Source organism: Carassius gibelio, chromosome A18, assembly GCF_023724105.1.
Source record: "Carassius gibelio isolate Cgi1373 ecotype wild population from Czech Republic chromosome A18, carGib1.2-hapl.c, whole genome shotgun sequence".
NCBI classification, from domain to species: Eukaryota; Metazoa; Chordata; class Actinopteri; order Cypriniformes; family Cyprinidae; genus Carassius; species Carassius gibelio.
In genome coordinates this window covers 5,843,310-5,852,225 of record NC_068388.1, presented here as the reverse complement: position 1 = coordinate 5,852,225, position 8,916 = coordinate 5,843,310, and the positions used below count along the sequence as shown (strand labels likewise).

Below are 8,916 nucleotides of genomic sequence, written 5' to 3'. Positions count from 1 at the left end.
AAGATGACTTGACTTGACTTAGACAGAACCTTCACCAGCCATAAACCAAATTTTTACATGTTTTGCATTCATCCATTTGATATGCTTCTTTACACAAACCCAAACTTTAAACAACAAACTTTCAAAATAAATAGATAAATAATAGGAATAAACTACAAATTTCTGAACATGAAAAAGGGAGGTATTGGCAAACTTTCACGTGTAGTAAGTCAGTCCAGTAAACTTTAAAACCTGAAAAACCTGTTTGGAGACTTACAATAATTTCTTTATGAAAGTAATTGTGGAGCCTACTGTAAATTTCACCGGTCAGTCTTGTAACTAGGAATGTACTATAATGAAAAAACCCTTTTGGTGAAATGAAAATATGTGTGTTCTGTATGGACAGTAGGCCAAAGTTTAGCATTCTGGTGAAAGCCTGGTTTCACGTCCGTCTGGTCACTGGGAACATACAATAACCCTTGGAACATACTTTTTTTTTCTACAAATATTTGTGCAATGTACATACTTGGGGGTAGACCTGTCTGAGGTGAGATATTGTGAGATATATTCAGTCAGTATGCCCACTAGGTATTTACTATGTTCTCAGAAAACATGAATTGAATGAACTATCAGGACTTCGTTTTGTACTGTGAGGTAAACTTGCAGACAGTCCCTAAAGTAACCTAGGCGAATATGCAGCGAATACCAAAACCTAAAACGAACTTTACCGTGCTTTAAACTTCATCCATAAATAAAGCAGCAGTAGCGCCTGTAGGAGTCAGTAAACCTCTTCCAGCAACTGCGCCGCATTTCCGCTTCCACTGGACTCAAGAGTCCCTGCAAACAGAGCTGTGAGAGGCTCAGAAGCACGAGAGGATTCGGTGTATGTCACAAACACATGCATGCCTTATATAAGTGACGTCGAAAGTTTGTAGCAGCGCTCAGTCGGGATGCAGAATTAAAGTAAACGTGGAGGAAAGAGTTTGTTTTGGTCTTGGAGTGTTTGGCAGAAGCTCCCATTATTAGACACCAGTACAGGTAAGAGCATGTTTATGTACTGTAAACTCATAAAGGGTCATGAATGAGCTTTATTATTCACTGGTGACGCTGAATGCTCGTATGTATATCACTTGTTTTTGTGTTTATCTTCCGGGGTCTTCAGATGAGTCTTTATTTAGGCTACCTGTTGGAAAAGTTCTCTATTATTCTGCCTTTGATGTGATGATTAATAGCCTTCCAGAAACATCTCAAGTTGCTTTGTAAAAGAATGTTACAGTTCAGCCTGTTTTCTGAAATTGTACATAGAGAAACACTGTAAAAATATGTTAACAGAAAAACATATTCAAATGATCCAGTAAAACCTGTTCATTGTTGACTGTTACGTTACCATAAATAGTCAATTTTACTATGTTTTTCTTTTAAATGTTGGTAAGTAGTAAGTAGCACGAAAGGATGGCTGGACATAAATTATATTACATGTGTAAAATGTTAAAATTTATTATACATATTCTAAATAAGCAATGGTAACATTTTATATCATTTGGATGTGAACTACTGATCTTTTAAGTCTTCCGATCTCTAAGGGCTTGAAATGAACATTACGTGTTTCCAAAAAAAATTTATATTATTATACAATATGTAGCATGTCATGAAATGTAAGGGATGTAAAGAGAGTTGTTAGAGTTTGATATCTTAGTTTGACACGTAGGAGGAATGTTGGAGCGCAGATGAAAAGGTATTTCAGGAATCAAAGCTTAAATTCGGAGCTCTTTGAGAGACAACAGCTGAGAAGAGATCAATATGCTCTAAAGTGGCCAGTGGAGACACTATCTACTTCACAGTCACATGTTTTCAGCTGTCACATCACATGCATAGTCAAACCATGATTGATTCTAGTGTTTTATCAATTTTTCACATTTGGGAAGTTTTCTTTACACACTTACAGCCTTCGAAACTAATAGCCCTATTTTGAGGAATGCTGAGGTTATCTGATACCCTTTTAGGAGCCGTTCGTCCACAGCAGGGCATTTTTGTCCTTGCGTAAACAGCCTTCCCATTCTGGCTTTATGTCCATGTGGTCTTAGACATGGACGTTGTGCTTACAGCCTAGAAGATCAGAATGTATCCCTTTGACCCTGACCCTCAAATAGTGGTCAGGAAGTCATCATGACCACTGTTCTCCAAGGCCTTCTGCTGGGGAAACACATATCCTCTGTGCTGCAGGGAGGGCACATGGCACCAGTTTTTTGTGGCTGATGAGTCCCCTCCCCTATCAGCTTCATCGTCCTCTCTCTTTTAAAGAGCCCGTAATTAAACTCACCACACCGAGCTCTCGGTCTAATCAAACATTCTGCTGGATATAATTGTGTTTTAGCTCTTTATTGGAGTTCCCCTTGGAAAATTAAACCGCAGATATAACAACCATCAAAACCTTCCATTGCGGATAGTGTGAATGAGTATCCCCAAATGAATGCTTACACTGTAAACAAAGATTTTTCAAAGTCGCAAATAAAACACAGATTATTGGAATATTTTTTACAAGAAAATACTATTTCGGATTTTCTACAACTGCACAATTAATCGTTAAACACACATGCGATATTCCCAATGAAGCAAGTAAAGACTTTGAGTGAGTCGTTGAATCATTCATTCAAGAGATTTGTTCAAAAATGCTAATTCATCCAGTAATGAAGCATGTGAAGTATTTGAATGGGTCATTGAATCATTAATTCAAACAGTTTTTTTATTAAATAAGTTAAAATTAATTAGATATTTGTTTAACCTCTAGTAAATTACATTTTGTTGTCTTTCTACTTCAAAATGAAACATACTTATTGTGTTACTTTGTAATATTTACTAGCAATTTCTAAGCAAAAATTGTTTCAAAGTAAATCCCACCCTATTTATTTTTTTCCTAGTGTACTTGGCTTGTGAATATCATTTTGGAATAAATGAATCATCTCTAGTGTTTTTTTTTTTTTTTCGTATTAGTATAGTTTACGTCAGCTCTAGCTCTAACTCATCATCCTTCACTACTCTGTTTTTCCAGCCTGATGTTCACGAACGTTCCCATTATCTCTAGCCGACTAAACATCTACACACTCTCACACCCACACTGAGAACACAGTTGTTAAATCAACAGTTTTTGTCTCCCTTTGACCTCATTGGCTCATTCGCACAGTGCCAGGGTGTTCAGCGTGGGCTGGGATCACTAGCCACTGAAGGGAACAAGAGCTTCTCTGTGCCTCTGTGGGTACGGGACAGCATCAGCCTGAAAGTTCAAGCTATGACTTTGCAGAAACAGAAGAAAGATCAGCTTAACACCTCACTTACTGTGTGACATAAACACTGATAATGATGACATCTTGAGCAGTTAGTCTGCATGGCAATTGGGCTCTGTGACATCACTGCTATAGATGTCATAGTTGTAAAGATGTTATATTACTTGATGTAGAGCAGAAAATGTTTTGAAAAAAAAAGAAAGGAAAAAAACAGCTTAAATTGAACTGAAATCTCACAGTTTGGCTTAAATTTAATGTTTTTGTTATTTATTTTAAGGGGAAAGTTTGTGGAATGCATTCAAACATGGTAAAATGTGTTAACCGGAGCTGAGAGGTAGCTGAAAACATAATCATATTTGTGTGTAGCATCCTCTGACATTTATGCTGCTAAGCTATATATGCCATAGTCTAATACAAATATTAGGGCTGCAACTAACGATTATTTTGATAATCGATTAATCTGTCGATTATTTTTACGATTAATCGATTAATCGGTTTATGTACTTATATTTTAGTTTTTTCCATTTTTTCCCCAAGTAAATTATTAATAAAGGGTCTTTATCATTCAGCATAGATTTTTAAGAGATTTTAACCAATTGTAAACAATCCTTCGAAAAAAAGTGCCAATGGCATGAAACCTGAATGGAACTCACAATTTAAAGTAAAATCCATCAGAAGGTTGTCCAGAAAAAAAAATTGGGACACACACAAAAAACCTGCTGTGTGAAAAAGAGCAGTGAATACTTAGAAAAGAAGTGCATTTTAAATATACTCAAACATTTACCTCTCTCATTCAGTCATAATTAGGCTGCAAGTCTGAATTATGAACTGGTAAACGACAAACTGATAACATAACATGTTTGTAAAGCTTTAAATGTTAACTGTTAAAAGCAATGTTATCAGCTTTTACGACTAAACATTTGCAAACAACCTTGTACTGGAGAATCTGCACAAATAAAATTCTTAGGGGCCGTTCACATATCGCACCTAAAAACGCGTGGAAAACGCTAGTCGCGCCGCTTTCTCCTTCTTTCCAAAGCGCTCGGGCAGAAGCGCCCCTGAGGCGTCTGCCTTTGCTAAGCAACCATGACGTGCTCTCTCCATGACGTGCCCTCTCCATGAAGACCCGGAAATTTCAGCAAAGGATAAATGGATGCGGTGTGGACGCGCCTGGAAAAACGGGCGCATCGCACCGCGTGCGTGTCGCGACCGCGTCGCTTCCATTATGAGAGTGCATACTGCGCGCCTACATAGGAAATAACGAACTTGAGCACGCAAAAGACACGATATGTGAACGGCCCCTTAAACAGTTCAGTAGTGCAGAGTTTACAGGTTACTCTTCATTTTGAAGGCTCAAAGTAAAGTACTCCCACTTCCCGCTGAATGCTGCAGAGACGCTGTTCGGGAAGCACGTGACATAAAACGAGGCCAGCTATTGGCTATTCGCTACTTCACCTGCTGTACTGGCTGAGTAAAACCTCCGGTGGCTCATTACTGCCACACTTTGGTCACCGCAGATTTGAAATATGCACGAAATGAGCCGCTTATGGCAAATAAAATTTATTTAGCGACGAATCGATTACTAAATTAGTTGACAACTATTTTAATAATCGATTTTAATCGATTAAATCGATTCGTTGTTTCAGCTCTAAAAAATATAAAAACTGCACTATATATATATATATATATATATATATATATAAAATATATATGAAGGAAATTAGGATATTACAATGATTTCTGAAAGATAATGTGGCAGCGAAGACTGGCTTAATGATGCTGAAAATTCAGTTTTTACATTTACATTTACATTTATTCATTTAGCAGATGCTTTTATCCAAAGCGACTTACAGATGAGAACAATTGAAGCAATCAGACTAATGAGAGAACAACAACATCATACAAGTGCCCTGACAAGTCTCAGTTAGTCTAGCACAGAACATGTAGCTAGGTTTTTTTCTTTTTTTCAATAATAGAATAGGAATTAAAGGAATACATTTAATTATAAAATACAAAACGGACATTTTAAAAGTTTGATCATATAAATGTAATCTATCTTTGTGTGTGTGTGGTCGTGTGTGTGTGTGTGTGTGTGTGTGTGTTTGTGATAACTATATGGCAAGTACATTCTTGTCTATATTTTGACACTGACTCAATCACATGCTGTTGTTTACAGTCATTCTATTTTGGAGAGCGGACTGTGTAGGTTTCATGTGGGGGAAAAAAGAGCAGTCTTTCTGTTTTAAATATTATGCTATGTTTTGTGGCATAACACAAATTCCCAAAGATGAGATGTTGATAAGGTTGGAGTTTTTTTTAACATGAATGTGTTTGTGAATGTGTTTCAAGGTTGACAAATCACCGATGCCTAATGGTTTATGGCATGCTGTTTGCTGTGTCCTTTGGTTTATGTGTGCCTGTTCCAATGAAACCATCTAAAAGAAGTTGCCCACATGTTTAGTGTTCCCTGTGGAGTAGTTCTTCCTGTCAGTTTTCATAGGTAATTGAAAGCAATTGTCTTTTATGTAGGTTAAGCTCTGTTTTGACCTTTTTCAAAAGCACCAGAGTTGATGTGTTAATGTGTGCCTGACACACCTCTGTGATGCTATAGGGTGTTTAGGTTGGTTTCCAAAGCATTGCTATGCCATTTTATGGTGTTATAAGTGTTTAACATGTTTCATGCAGTTTGTAGGGTGTTCTGTTTGGTTGCGAAGGCTATGTATAGTTCCTTGGTGGTTGTTAAATAAGTGTGCCCCAAGTCTGGTTAATGTCTTATAATAGCACACCTCTCAACAAGCAGTATAATTTGAGATATTATTCATGTTGGTTGCCCATAGGTGCTGAAGTTTGTTCAGATGACATTTTCAAGTTCTATGTTTCAGAACAGTTATGACCATTATATTCCATCAGGCTCCTGGTAGATCTAACACTTTGAGAATGAGAACATTGACTTACATTGCTGTAATCCAAAGCATATGGATTCTTCTGATCAGAATGAAGTGTGACTTTTGTCGTCTTTTAGTTGAGTTTTGTCTACTGCATCATCAATGCAACGGCATGTTCTGGTGGGTCATGTTTTATTAAGTTGGAAATTAGATCATCGTTAGGAAAAAAATGACCACTGAAAACCAAGAGCGGAGATCATTCAGCCAAAGGTTCCAGTGAAGTCTTCCATTACTCCGTTTCTACTCCAAATATGTAGGCCAAAGCAGTGTGACGGTTTGTTCAGAACATGTTTGGGGGCTCAAATGATGGTGTCATAGGCAATGCGAGAGTTTGACTAACCAAATCCAGATGCCTTCTACTTTAGCCTTGGATCTGTTACGCTGCAAATTGAGGGAAACCACATGCACCATTGCAACAGACAGTTTATTACAAGGTTTTGAAAAAAGGGTTATTATGAATCATTCATTTTAGGGGATTTCTAGTGTTAGTTGGCCCTCCAGTCATAAAAGAGTCTGTGAGATGTACAATCTATTAATATTTTGAATGTTGTTGGCTTGATTTCCATTTTGTACCAACATCCATTTACCATTATGTTTTTGAATGCAGTATATGTCACTGTTTTGAAAGTCTGCAGCAAATGATTTTTACCCTGGTCTCCTAATCAACCTGTTGAGTTTATTGCAATAATGACTTTGTACATTACCATACATTTATACTTGACATATCCTGATTTTATGATACTTTTAGCTGTAGAGAAGCATCATAACCTACCCAATATCATGAAATGTGACCGGTTTTTACAAGTTGGCAATTTAATATGAAATACATGATTTTTAATGAAAAAAAAAAAGCTAGCATGAAGGTCCAAACTCAACACTAAACCTAACCCTCATAGGGGCCTAAGCAGATAATACGAAATTTTTTGAATGAGATTGCACAAATTCATATGAAACAATGTCATGATAGTGTGTTGATACTATAATGATCATCAGTTCCAACACTCATTTTTTAGTTTGATTAGGAGAAACTGCTGTTCACTTATCAACACTTCGACCCAAAATATGAATTGAATGTTTAAAACCGGACGTCTGTACCTAGAAATGCATGCGGCACAGTGAGATGGAGAATGGGGCCCTGGAGAGCCATCCTCACAACCTGAATGAAACCCAGCTAACTGCACACAAAGGGACCTTTTTGGCAAAGCACAACCATCTCTTGTGTCCCTCTCTGCCAGCACTCAGTTCAAAAGCACTTTTGTGAGCCTCTATATAGTTAAGGCTTTTTCAGAATTACTACCTCACTGTGGCGATTAAAGATGTGGTTAACTACAGTATCGCTTGGCCCGGTCCTCTTCACTGTAATATTATCACTGGGAATTAGATTCTTTACTCTTAACAGGGAGGAAGCAAGTAGCTTGGGAATGTAAAGTAAAGTATGGTTTGTGCTGTTGATGACATGTTCAAACCTGTCGCTGAAAGTCTCACTTATCAGATAGGCAGCTTCATATAGTCATTTCGTTAAACAAATGTGATTTCCCTGTTTTGCCTCAGCTTTACCTCTTAAAAAGTGTTAGACCCTTTTTTGGATCCTTTCCTGGTGTTCCATAAAGCCTGTGAGATCTTAAGAGAGCAACTGAAGGCGATTTGTGTGGCAGCTATCCGGCCATGTTTTGTCGACCTTATATAAACCCTATATGACGTAGCTTTAATGCAGTCATGAGCGTATCAGAAGGCAGCAGAAAGCTTTTTTGATTGCCTCATGTCCCTGCAGAGCTGGTAGTCCTAGGCCATCCTGTATCACATAACTGTATATGGTGTTGGCAGATTGAATGCTTGCCAGTGTTCACCCTTCTTGTTTCAGAAGAGACTGCCTTGTCATTTAGTCATTTATTTATTTTTTATTAATGTCATTCTGCATTACAGGAATACATCTGAAAAGAGATTATTTCTTTCATATTTAGTCCTCAGGTGAACTTTTTCTGCTCATGGGGAATTAGATGCTTTATTAACCATTTCTGTTAAAGTGAGTTGTAATATCAATACCATATTCTTTATACTTTGTCGCCTTGCGGTAAATGGCACTCGGTACATGTCTGGAATTCTGAGTCCCTTTTTCCCCCTCTTTCCCCTTTCCTATTTTTAAGTGTGTTTCTTTTGGCCTAACCTTTGTCTACGTGTATGAATCTTTGGATTGAACAATAAAGGATAGCCTTTCATATAATTTTTTGATACATGGCCAAGCTGATATGTAAACGGTCAGAAAAAAAGAAAGACCCCCCCCCCCCCCAGAAATCTGATAAATGCTTAGTGTTTAGCCCTGATGTCTTAAGAACAGACTGATGTTCATGGTCACTGTCTCTATTCAAGAGTCTAAAGGCATTGAATTTAGCTACATGAGTTACTGTTTAATTTGCTTTATTGCATGGGAATTCCAAAAACCTTTGTTAATATGTATTTTTAGGGGTGTCACGATTTCGATTTTAAATCGAAATCGATCGAAATTAAGTCACAGTCTCGAACTTCGAATTAAAAAATGGAATCGTCGATGCTGCCACGCCCCCATGTTGTATGACGGCAAATCAATGACAAAAATAACCGAGCATTCAACTGATGCTGGCGCGCGCGCTATATGGCTTCCGCGAGAGGAAAACTGAATTGGATGCGAAGAAACGGGAGCCCGCGAGCTCATTTCAAACTCTCGCGCGCGCGTG

General features: G+C 37.7%; 1 protein-coding gene across 3 annotated transcripts in view; it reads left to right on the top strand.

Annotated features, from left to right (window-relative positions):
- Positions 1 to 562: 562 nt before the first annotated feature.
- Positions 563 to 8,916, top strand: part of LOC127934660 (tetraspanin-9) — a 185,909-nt gene continuing 177,555 nt past the window's right edge. The window contains exon 1 of one of the 3 annotated variants that reach the window (XM_052532180.1): positions 563 to 1,017. The gene's annotated coding sequence lies outside the window, so the exon portion shown is untranslated. The remainder of the gene's footprint in view (positions 1,018 to 8,916) is intronic. The other 2 variants (XM_052532183.1, XM_052532182.1) reach the window with 2 other exon arrangements.